The sequence below is a fragment of the Rhineura floridana genome, chromosome 12, assembly GCF_030035675.1.
Source record: "Rhineura floridana isolate rRhiFlo1 chromosome 12, rRhiFlo1.hap2, whole genome shotgun sequence".
NCBI lineage: Eukaryota > Metazoa > Chordata > Lepidosauria > Squamata > Rhineuridae > Rhineura > Rhineura floridana.
The window spans coordinates 39296360-39307468 of record NC_084491.1 but is presented as its reverse complement, the minus strand read 5'-3'; the positions used below and the strand labels follow the sequence as shown (position 1 = coordinate 39307468).

The 11109-nt window shown below is 44.7% G+C and overlaps 1 long non-coding RNA gene across 1 annotated transcript; it reads left to right on the top strand.

Moving 5' to 3' along the window:
• The first annotated feature begins 658 nt into the window (after positions 1 to 658).
• On the top strand, positions 659 to 11100 carry LOC133368282 (uncharacterized). Its single transcript, XR_009758617.1, has 3 exons — positions 659 to 948; positions 2654 to 2817; positions 8725 to 11100. It is a non-coding gene; the product is annotated as an uncharacterized LOC133368282 (long non-coding RNA).
• The last annotated feature ends 9 nt before the right edge of the window (positions 11101 to 11109 follow it).

Here is an 11109-nt window from a genome sequence, read left to right as displayed (position 1 = left end):
CACAACCAGAACGGCATGCCTGACTTTAGAACAGGGTAGGGAACCTAAGGCACAAGGGCCAAATTCAGCCCTCCAGGACTCTCTGCCTGGCCCTTGGAATCCTCCCCAGGTGACCCACCTCCCCAGGTTAAGCCCCTCACCTAGTTCCTACTACTTAGTTCCTTGAGTGGTTTTTACTGGCTGGAGTGCATCCTTGAACATTGATAAGGCCTCTTGCTTGCCTGAATAGAGAGGGATGCATGAGTGTATGTAGAAATTAGCCTACTGTACAAAGGTCAAATTTACATTAGTTGCTTTGCCCTGCTCACCACTGGCATGTGGCCCCTGGAAAGTTGCCCAGTGACTGTCTCTGGCATGGGAGGTATGACATAGCCACCACAACTGGAAGCCATTGACAGCTGCATTCCTATCTGGACAGCATCTAAACTGGCCCCACTCCACAAGAGCACGCGCAAAACCATGTGGGAGTGCAATGATATCTCCTCAGGCCACTAATCCCATTCCAGAGAGGAGGGGAAGGATTCCTTTCTTCCTGACACTGAATTGCTCTAGCCAACCTGCGGTTCTTCACTCAGATGCTCCGTAAGGGTAATCACAGAAGAATCTGGTTTTACTAGCCCAGCAACTGACGCTATATGGCAGTCATAAAAGGAAATGTAAAAGCCCAGTGGTCAGAAACCAACCTGCTCTCATTTGGAAGACTGGAAGAGATCCTCTCAGGCCCAACTCATAATTCACACGGGGAATCTGCCTCCACGCTATTAGGATCAGGAGGTTTAAACTGGTGCCTGAGCTTCTGTGCAAGGAAGAGGAAGGAGGGAAGATCTGCTGCTTGGCAGGTCTTTTAAGACAAAATATGTCATTCAGCAAAGAATTCTAGAGAAGGCCACTGACTGATTGCTAAATTCTGGTGGATCCATAGCCGTTCTTCTTTCAAGGAATTTGTCTGTGAGTACTTGGGGGAGTTGTAACCCCTTTAACTTTAATGTTGTGTATGCTTACTTAAAAGAACTGTGAAATCCCTGAAGACTGGGTAGGGGAAGGAGGTAAGAAAAAGAAGGGGGGGGGAAGAAACCAAAACAGGACACTGAGTCTGTGAGCATGCTAGTCACCTACAGCAAATCGTTTCCGTTTGGAGGGGGAACAGGTTCATCTGCCAGTCTGTTGCAAAATCTCTTTGAAGCAAATTTTTCAAAAATGCACTCAAGCTGCTCTCACCAGGTTTTACAGTAAAAAGGGGTGAGGTTTGCTGAGCATCACTTTTCAGATGAGAGGTGAAGGAGCACTGGAACTGGCAGAACAGCCATCTCTGTTATCTTTTCGGCGCCTACTGAAGACCTTCCTCTTTCAACCAGCCTTTTAAGTAGAGACCTTATCCCAGTCTGCGTCTGTGTTGGAATTGCTTTTTAATGTTTTTAAAGCTTTTTTTTAAAGATTTTTTTAAAAATATATTTTTAAGGATGTTTTGTTGTCATATATTTTAAAGTCTGTTTTTATTATGTTTTAGAGTGTTTTTGGTGCTTTTGTTTGCCACTGGACTCCTACTGGGAGGAAGGGCAGGATATAAATCTAATAAATAGTAAGTGTGTCTCTACCCTGATTGTAAGAAGCGGTCTGCGAGCTCCTTGATCTTTAGCTGATGGGCTGTGTGCACCCTACGTAAAGCTGATGCACCAACAGCATAGCCACCATTTTCTTTGTAAGATCGTTTTTTAAAGCCAGGATGAAAGAGAAAGAGAATGACAGGATAGGAGGGAGGGAGGGAGGGAGAGAAAGAAAAACAGAGAAAGACTTGTATATCTAGTTTGTGTTTTAATTATATTTGTTTATACTTATTGGTGAAAAGCCTCCACGGGGCGTACAATACGGTATAATATAAACAACAATTTAAACCTATGATGCAATACGAAGCAGCCAGTCAACGAGACCAGCACAGCCCTATAAAAGCTAAAACCTCAGATTCAAGCAGAAACTGACCAGCATGAGATTGAACATATTAAAATAACATGGAAATGTTAAAAGATATTAAGAGCTCAAGCAGAATAAGAAGGGCTTTGCCTGACCCTGAAAAGACATTAAAAGGGGGCACCAGGCAAGCCTCTTTAGGCAGGGTGTTCCACATTTTACTTAAAAACTAAGGGTTGGATCTAACTAAGGGCTCATCCAGACGACTGTATAATGTGTGACATGATCTCTTTGTGTTCTCATTATTTTTCGGTCGTCCAGATGGCCTTGTGCGCTTTTGTGCATTTTCGCACGGTTAAATCCGCTTTGACATAACCGCAAAAAATGTGATTTGCTTTTTTAAATGGGGAATCATCCGCTGTGCCTTCAGCCACTTGGATGCAATACTGTGGACTTTACAGCTGTGGGCGGTTCTTGGGCGTTTCCTTCCCTCATTCCCAGCCAATCACATATTTCCACTTTTGCGCATGTGTGCGAATGTCCGGGGAAAGCCCAGGAAAAGGGAACCAATCAGAGCAATGATCCAGTGTTGGGGGGGCTCTGCAACTTCTACTGCGCAGATACAGGAAATATTGGCACAAGAATACCTCGCATTAACGTACTCAATGGGACCAGAGCAAGTACGTAAACCGAAAATGTAAAGTGAAACACTACCTTTTAAAACTTTTTTTACCTCTCCTTCATGCAGAGCCTCAAAGCCCTGCGCTAAAGCCTCTGCTGCTGCGCTGCCGTGCCTCCCAGCTGATTTGCGGTGGCGCGATCACGTCTATTTCCACCCCATGTGCTAAAGCCTCTGCTGCTGTGCTGCTGCGCCTCTCAGCTGATCGCGATCGCGCCTCCCAGCTGATTTGTGTAAGTTAAGTGAAGGTCCGTATAGCGGGGTATTCCTGTAAGTGGTTTGCTAGAGCATCACGCTGCATTTCTGGAGAAATAAGTGGAATTGCTAGCCATGTGTATCTCCAGAAACATTAATATGCGTAAAGGTGGAAATGCATACAGTTTATTTTGCGAAATATCGCAAATACAAACTAACAGAAATACAGGTATTATTGGCATATAAGTGGTTTGCACGTTTCTTTTATCAGTGGGAACACCGCAAAGCCTATGCTGGCCGCTTCAGCGCAGCTTTGCACAGCAGCACGCGGGACTCTTTTCTGCAATTTTAATATGGATTTATGGGTGGGGGGAGTGAGTTGTGTAACTAGGGCGCCCTCATCATCTGCAGGGATGCTTTGAGCCACCCTCGCGTGAAACTGACTAGCCTGTTCCTGTTGGTGTGTGTGGAATTGCGTGTCCGGCTCATTACAGGTGAACAGCAAGACGTTCCAGAAATCCAAGCACAGACAGAGATCTTGTTTTAAGAGTCCTTTACTTTGGACATTAAAGCAGCAAAAAACAGCACACAAGACTTTTCCCTCTACCAAGAACTTCTTCCCCCACAGAACACACCACCTAGCAAGAACTTCTTCCCCCACAGACGGCTGGCAGAGCTGTCCAGCCTTTATCTCTCTTGGTTGCCTTGGCAGCACCAGGTGCTGGCCTTGACAGCCTCGCCAAGGCTCTGCAAGGCTCTGCAAGGCTCTGCAAGCAGCTTAACCCCTGCTCTGCTCTTCTTTGCTTTAGTCTTGATGGAAACACAAGGCAGTCATGCCTATGGGTCAACAGCTCCCACCTTTCCATTAAGACTACACATGATTCAGCAATACATTTCAACTATAAGTTACATTTCAGTTTCCAGTAACATTTCACAGATTACATTGCCACAGTTCATTGTATCATACATTACATTTCAGTTACATGTTTTTATTTACATTGTACATCAGACCACTCCAAGCCTTGGCACCAGTTTGCCGAACTTATCCTCACATAAAGGCTTGGTCATGATGTCAGCAACCATGTTGTTGGTGTCACAATATGTCAGGTTGATAAACCCCTTCTGCACGCAGTCCCTTACATGAAAGTACCTGACACTGATATGCTTTGTTCGTTTAGTATGTGCTTCTGTTGTGGCTATTTTGATACAAGTCTGATTATCTTCATACACAGTGATAGGCAGCTGTATTTCCATGCCTATATCCTGCATGAGCATTGTGAACCATTGCAGCTCATTGCAGGCATGGAATAGAGCAACATACTCAGCTTCTGAGCTCGATGTGGCAACCACTGTCTGTTTCTTGCTACTCCAGTCAATGACAGACCCGTGCCACATCACAACTATGCCAGTGGTTGACTTGTGACTGCTCAGCTCACCTGCATGATCCGCATCCACGAAGCATTCCAGACCCCCTACATTTACTCCTGATAGAACCAGACCCTTTGTTTTTGTTCCTTGTAGATAACGTAATACCCTTTTTACTCCCTGCCAATCAGCCTCTGATGGATGCTCTACCTTCCGGCTCAATATGCTGATGGCATTACAGATGTCTGGGCGAGACACCTTTACCAGATATTGTAGTTTTCCTATTATACGTCTGTACAAATCAGGTTCTGCACAAGGCGTCTCTTGCATGTGCTGTTGGAATGTCACAACCATGGGAGTCTTGACAGCATTGCATTCTGTCATTTTGCACTCCTCCAGGAGCTGATTTATCTTGGCTTCCTGTCTTAATATTATACAGCCATCAGTGGTGCGCTCTATGTCTGTACCTAAGTACTGTGCCACCAGACCCAGGCTTTTGGTGTCTACCTGCTTGCTCAAGCAGGTATGGAAGTCTTTTTCCTCCTGTTCATCATTATAAAAGTAGAGGATGTCATCTACGTAAACAGCACAGTATGTGTACCTAGTTCCTGTCACTTTCACATACACACATGTGTCAGCCGTGCACCTTCTGAAGCCCATGTCCCTCAGCACACTATCGAGTTTCATGTTCCAGCACTGGGCGCACTGTCTCAAGCCATACAATGATTTATTCAGCTTGCAGACCAACCCCTGTTCGGCTATAAAACCTGGGGGTTGCTCCATATAAATCTCTTCCTTTAAGTCACCATGGAGAAAGGCCGTGCTGATATTATAGTGGTTTATATGCAAACCCTGCATTGCTGCCAGCTTCAACAACACTCTCACAGACTCATATCGGACCACAGGTGCAAACACCGCATCGTAGTCTGTACTTTGCTGTTGCGTGAAGCCTTTAGCTACCAGTCTAGCTCTGTATCTCTGTACCTCTCCTGCCCTGGACAGTTTCCTTTTGAAAACCCACCTGCACCCTATAACCTTTTTCCCTATAGGGAGTTTACTCAGGGTCCATGTGCCATTATTCGCCATTGCCTGCAGCTCCTCTTGCATGGCCTGCTGCCATTTGTGCTGCTCTGCCTCAGGCATTAGCCTGATTTCACTGATTGAGGATGGCTCCTCATGTGCCCTTTGAGGCACCTCCATCCGGGCTGTAAATACTGACAGTGGGCTATTGACAGCAGTGTCCTTGCAGCCCTGTCTGTCTTTCCCGTTAAGCCCCATTAACCTCACGTCATTAGTGCTTTTCACACGCAACACACTCATGGTCATTTGAAACAGCCCCTTCGTCATAAATCCTCTGCAGGTGACCTCGCCCCTTCTTTGCACAATACATTTCTCTTTGTCAAAGATTACAGTATGACCAATATCTACTAACTTCTTCACAGATAGAATATTGCTAGCTAACTGGGGTACATACAAAACGTCCGTCAGAATCCCAGTCTTACTTAACTTCATCGTGCCTCTCGCCAGAACGTCTCTCCTGGATCCGTCAGCCAACAACACAGAGTCTGTTACTGCTCTCGACGTGTGAAATAGGCTTAGGTCCTTCACAAGACAATGGGAAGCACTGCTGTCACACACCCATTGCGTACTGATGGTTTGAGGCTTTTCTGCGCTTACAAAGTTCACACTTGACTGCTTCCAGCCACAGTCTCTGCTTTTCCGCCTGGCTGCACAGTTCCTTTGTATATGACCCCGTGCTCCACAAAAATAACAAGATTTCAGCCCCTGCTGCTCCTTGAAGTTTTGCTTGCTTTTGACAGCTTCCTGCAGCTCAGTTCTTTTCTTCTCCTGTCTTCTCTGCCATTCTTGGTTCAGCTTTTCCTCCACAAAGTCCAAATTCAGACCTCCGTCTGGCATAGCCTCCATTGACATCACGAGATTATTCCAGGTTTCGTGAAGTGAAGCCAAAACTATGTACACCTTTTGAAGATTGCTATGCTCAATTCCTCTGTCCTCCAATTCTGCAAACAAACGTCTGAACTCTGTGAGATGCTCGGTCATGGTGCATTCTTCAGTTAGACACATCTGGTACAGTTTCCTCGCCAAGCAAAGTTTGCTCCCCGCTGTTTGTTGTACATGGACAGTTTGTAACACATCCCACATTTGTTTTGCTGTGGGTTCGTCTCTTACATATAGCAATTGAGAGTCAGAGAGTGCCAAAGTAATAAAAGCCTGTGCCTTCTCATCCTTACGCGTCCAGGCCACCTGAGGAACTGCCGGTGGGGTGGTGTCGATGACTTCAAACAAGTCTTCTTTAATCAGAAACGCTCTCATCCGTAGCTTCCAGCTGGCATAGTTAGTCTCCGTGAGACGTTCCATTGGCATGCCTGCAGACATATTCACTGCCATTTCCGCTCACCTCTCCAAGGCACAATCAAGCTGCCTTCCAGAGCTCTGACTTGGATCAGAACAGTCTTCACTGCGCTGTAAAGTGCGCCGGATCTGGGCCCATAACCCTGTTGGTGTGTGTGGAATTGCGTGTCCGGCTCATTACAGGTGAACAGCAAGACGTTCCAGAAATCCAAGCACAGACAGAGATCTTGTTTTAAGAGTCCTTTACTTTGGACATTAAAGCAGCAAAAAACAGCACACAAGACTTTTCCCTCTACCAAAAACTTCTTCCCCCACAGAACACACCACCTAGCAAGAACTTCTTCCCCCACAGACGGCTGGCAGAGCTGTCCAGCCTTTATCTCTCTTGGTTGCCTTGGCAGCACCAGGTGCTGGCCTTGACAGCCTCGCCAAGGCTCTGCAAGCAGCTTAACCCCTGCTCTGCTCTTCTTTGCTTTAGTCTTGATGGAAACACAAGGCAGTCATGCCTATGGGTCAACAGTTCCCTGCTCTCTTGTCAATTTCAGAGGGGAGGTTTTTTTTGTTTTAAAAAAATCCCTTTTAAAAATCAGCACGTTAACCCCATGCAAAGTCAACATGATGACGGCTTGCCCCATTCTCTCTCTAACCCCTCCAACACCTCGCAGAATTGCCTGGATCTCTCAGGCTTTGCACAGCAGTGCACGGGGCTCTTTGCCTACATTCCCTGCCAGAGCCAAGAGCGGCCATCTGCGGGGGGGGTGCTGCTTGCTTCCCTCGGGGGCAGTATTCCTGGGGAGGAGCTGGGAGCCGCAGCCAAGCGCTGCACTTTAGAAAAGCTCAGCAAAAACACATTCATTTTTGCGTAATATCGAAAATACAAGAGTGGCGAGCATCAAGGAACTCCATTACTGACACAGGAAATTCAAACTTTTGCGCTGTTACATTCAAGCGCATGCGTGTTGCTGATAGTGGGTGAATGGGCGGAGGAGCACATGTCAGATTTTGCGCCCCAATTGGCTTGTAGTGGGTTGTGTCGGAGGCGGAGCTGGGAAAAAGCGAAAAGAATGTGGGGGTCCTCCCGCTGCGTGTGCAGGCGCGAAAAAAGCAGTTTTTTACATCAGGAAAGAGCAAACAAACAGGTGAGCGGGGACTGTCAGATGAAAAAGCGGATATGAAAAACATGGATTATCCCGCTCAGTTTGGATGAGCCCTAAGTCTACACACAGTAGACCCATTGAAACTAATGGACCTAAATTACCCATGCCTATTTATTTCAGTGGGTCTATTCTTAGTATGACTAGCATTGGATAAAACCTAAAAAATGGGAGCCATGGGTACCGTCAGGCCTAACAATATTAAGGACAGGTGGTTGTAGACTGATCCTAAGATCCTCAGTTTCTCCCTTATCCCCCAGGTGTTCAACAGCATTTAACAAGTTAATCTAAATCCAATCATAATCTAATGAAGGATGGGGAATGTATGGCCTTCCAGATGTTGTTGGACTCCGGCTCCCATCATCCCTGACAACTGGCCATGCCGGGGCTGATGGGAAATGGAGTCCAACCACATTTGGAGGGCATCGGGTTCCGCATCCCTGCCTTACATGATTGATTGTGTGTGAATGTGGTGCATTTAGCAGAGTCTTCCTGTTAAGATGTAGCCCCTGGTTCTAAAAAAAAACCACACCCTGACAGCCATTTAATGAAAGGGCTGTTTTCTTCCAGCACACCCTGTTGAAATTCCTTTACCCAAATAATTATGGAGCTCCCAAATCTGGCATAAGATTGGAGATGGATAAGAGATGGATAGATTCCATCTTTTTCTTTCTTACTAGCCCATTCCTTGATTCCACAAAGGAAGCCACAGACCTGAACTTACCAGATCTGAGCAGGGTGGTTCATGACAGATGCTCTTGGAGGTCACTGATTCATAGGGTCGCCATAAGTCGTAGCCGACTTGAAGGCACATAACAACAACAAATCTGGCAATTGCAATGGTAAACCACCAGATGGTTTACCTTGGAGCCCCCATCAATTTTTGAACTGTCATTGAGCAGAAGGCTCACCTGATCATCTAGATGGGGTTTTGTTTCCTTTGTTGATTCACAGGGTTGTGTTCAACTAAGTCCTTACTCAGGGTAGACCCAATTAAATTAACGAACCTAAGTTAGTCACGTCTATTCATTTCAATGTGTTTCCTCTGTGTAGGACTACCACTGAATCCCACCCACAGCTACACCCTCCCCTTGGTTTTTGCACCAGGGTTGTATCGCCCGCCCCCCGTCAGAGCAAGCTCCACAAGTTTTGTCGGTGGGTGTTGGAGAAAATTCCGTTAGAGAAAAATGCCTTCCTAGAAATGAGTCTCAAGACCTTGATCATGGTCGCAATGTGGATTCGGTGTTTGTGCATGTGTAACCCTGGTTAAAAATTATTGGTGATGACGCCGAGCGCTTGGGGAAACAAAATCTGGTTTTAGTTTGCCCAATAAGTGTCTTGAACAGGCAACAGCAGGTTTAAAAATAGTATTGCAATCACAGAAATATAGAAAGCTGCCTTATACTGAGTCAACAGGAGAAAAAAGGAGGGGGAACCCCAAGATGCTGAAGGAAAGGATTTCTTGAATGGAAAATCCAAATAGATTTTATTAAAAAGAACGAAGCCCAACACGTTTCGGCCACTCGAGACTTGGCCTTCGTCAGGGGCTATAAGTAAAATCATACAATATATCTTTTAGTGGCATAATCATATCATACAGTATATGACCATACATGGCAATGAGAACAAAATGAATACTTACATAATAAATCTAAAAGGTCTATCTTCAGCTGTTTCCTATGCAAAAATGTGCATGGAATATCTACACCGATTCTGTGCAATAGAAAACTGACCGTGTAGCAGCAGAAACTGAGAGTGTGAAACTTATACACTCGCTCGAATGCCTATTAGCAGTGAGACAGCGGAATTTAACACAGTTGTGTCCAAGGGATCATCTCTGTAGTGTGAGAACTTATAAAAGGGGATTTTAGAATTAAAAACGCTTGTTCCCGATGGCCTTAATAAGGAGAGAGTTCCTTCCCCTTTTATCGTCCACAGCATTCGAGCGAGTGTATAAGTTTCACAGTTAAGTTTTCTTGGTGATACACAAAAGAGTCAGAGAGAATTGAGAGATCACAGTGTTAAACAGAAAAATAATTCAGACCCCTGTTGGACTTTTTTCTGTCAGTGGTCTCATAATTTGTTGAAATTAATTAAAAATCAGACATATTCAGTGAGTACCTGTAATCTTATTACTGACCTTGCCCCATACTCTGACCTTCATCTTCTGCAGTTTAAAAGTTAAACAAAATGCCTGACTGATTTTTAATTAATTTAAGAAATTTAACATTGGAGTCCATGAGAGTGCAGGCATGCTCAATAAGAACCAACTGTGTTCTAAAAGCCAGACTCACAGCTGTTTGGCCACACTCATGCCAGACCTTTATTCCACTTTAGACAATCATGGCTTCCCCCAAAGAATCCTAGGGAGTGTAGTTTGCGAATGGTGCTGAGAGTTGTTTAGGAGACTCCTGTTCCCCTGACAGAGCTCCAGTAGCCAGAGTGGTTGAACAGTCAGCCCCTCTTCTGGGGATTGTAGCTCTATGAGGGGATAAAACAGCGGGAGATGAAATATATTCTAGCAAATTTCTTGGTGTGCTCCATGTTTTTAATTGAACACGTCCACCTTTCCTTAAGTGAAGTGGTCTAAGCATAGCAGACTGAAAACATGCATCTTGGGCAGGCCAAGTTTGTTTTTTCTAACAGCTAGCTTCATTGCTTAAGTAGCAACATATTGTAAGTCTGATTTTACATCAAACTGCAGTTTCAGATTCAACTGTTAATGCACCCAAAATAGAAATAGAACATAACCTCCAGTTTGAAACACAAAAGGCTGTCTTCACCAGCATATGACATTGACCAATAAAAAGGCTTTGAAATTAATAAAAATAAATTTGACTTACTAGATTACTAGGATGAAAAATGAAATATAATTTTCTAGGTTAGATTCTGTAGAAACAGTAGTAACATAGGAAAGAAGCAAAGAAGAGCACTAACAAACATACAAAAATGTGATTCTCCATCTCTGGCGATGGCAGGTGTTGCCACCACTCACCATATGCTCAGAGGCACATGTTACCAAATTATTCCAAGCTACACAGGAAGTGGATTGAACTGTGAAAGACCAACCCAAATTGTGTTTGCATGTTTACAAATTTGTAGGGCAATACAATATCTCAGAGAGGAGGTCGGGTCTCCTGCTCCCCTGGTGCATTCCCTATAGCTGCCCAATTTCCCTGCTTTTTAAAGTTTGATAGGAATATCTGTTGGCTATAGATACATTCTTAAACTGCAAGGGTTTTTTGCCTATTAGTGAATTAACAAACTACAGTTTCCAGGAATCTCCATGACTATTAAAATGATATAAGCACACTTTACATGTATGGTGTGTACACAGCTCACCATGTAATTCTTCTGAATGTGTAGCTTGGTGCACTTAATTGTAACTGAATTAATCCACATCTTCTTCTTCTACTCCTATTCCTCTTTTGGTTACAA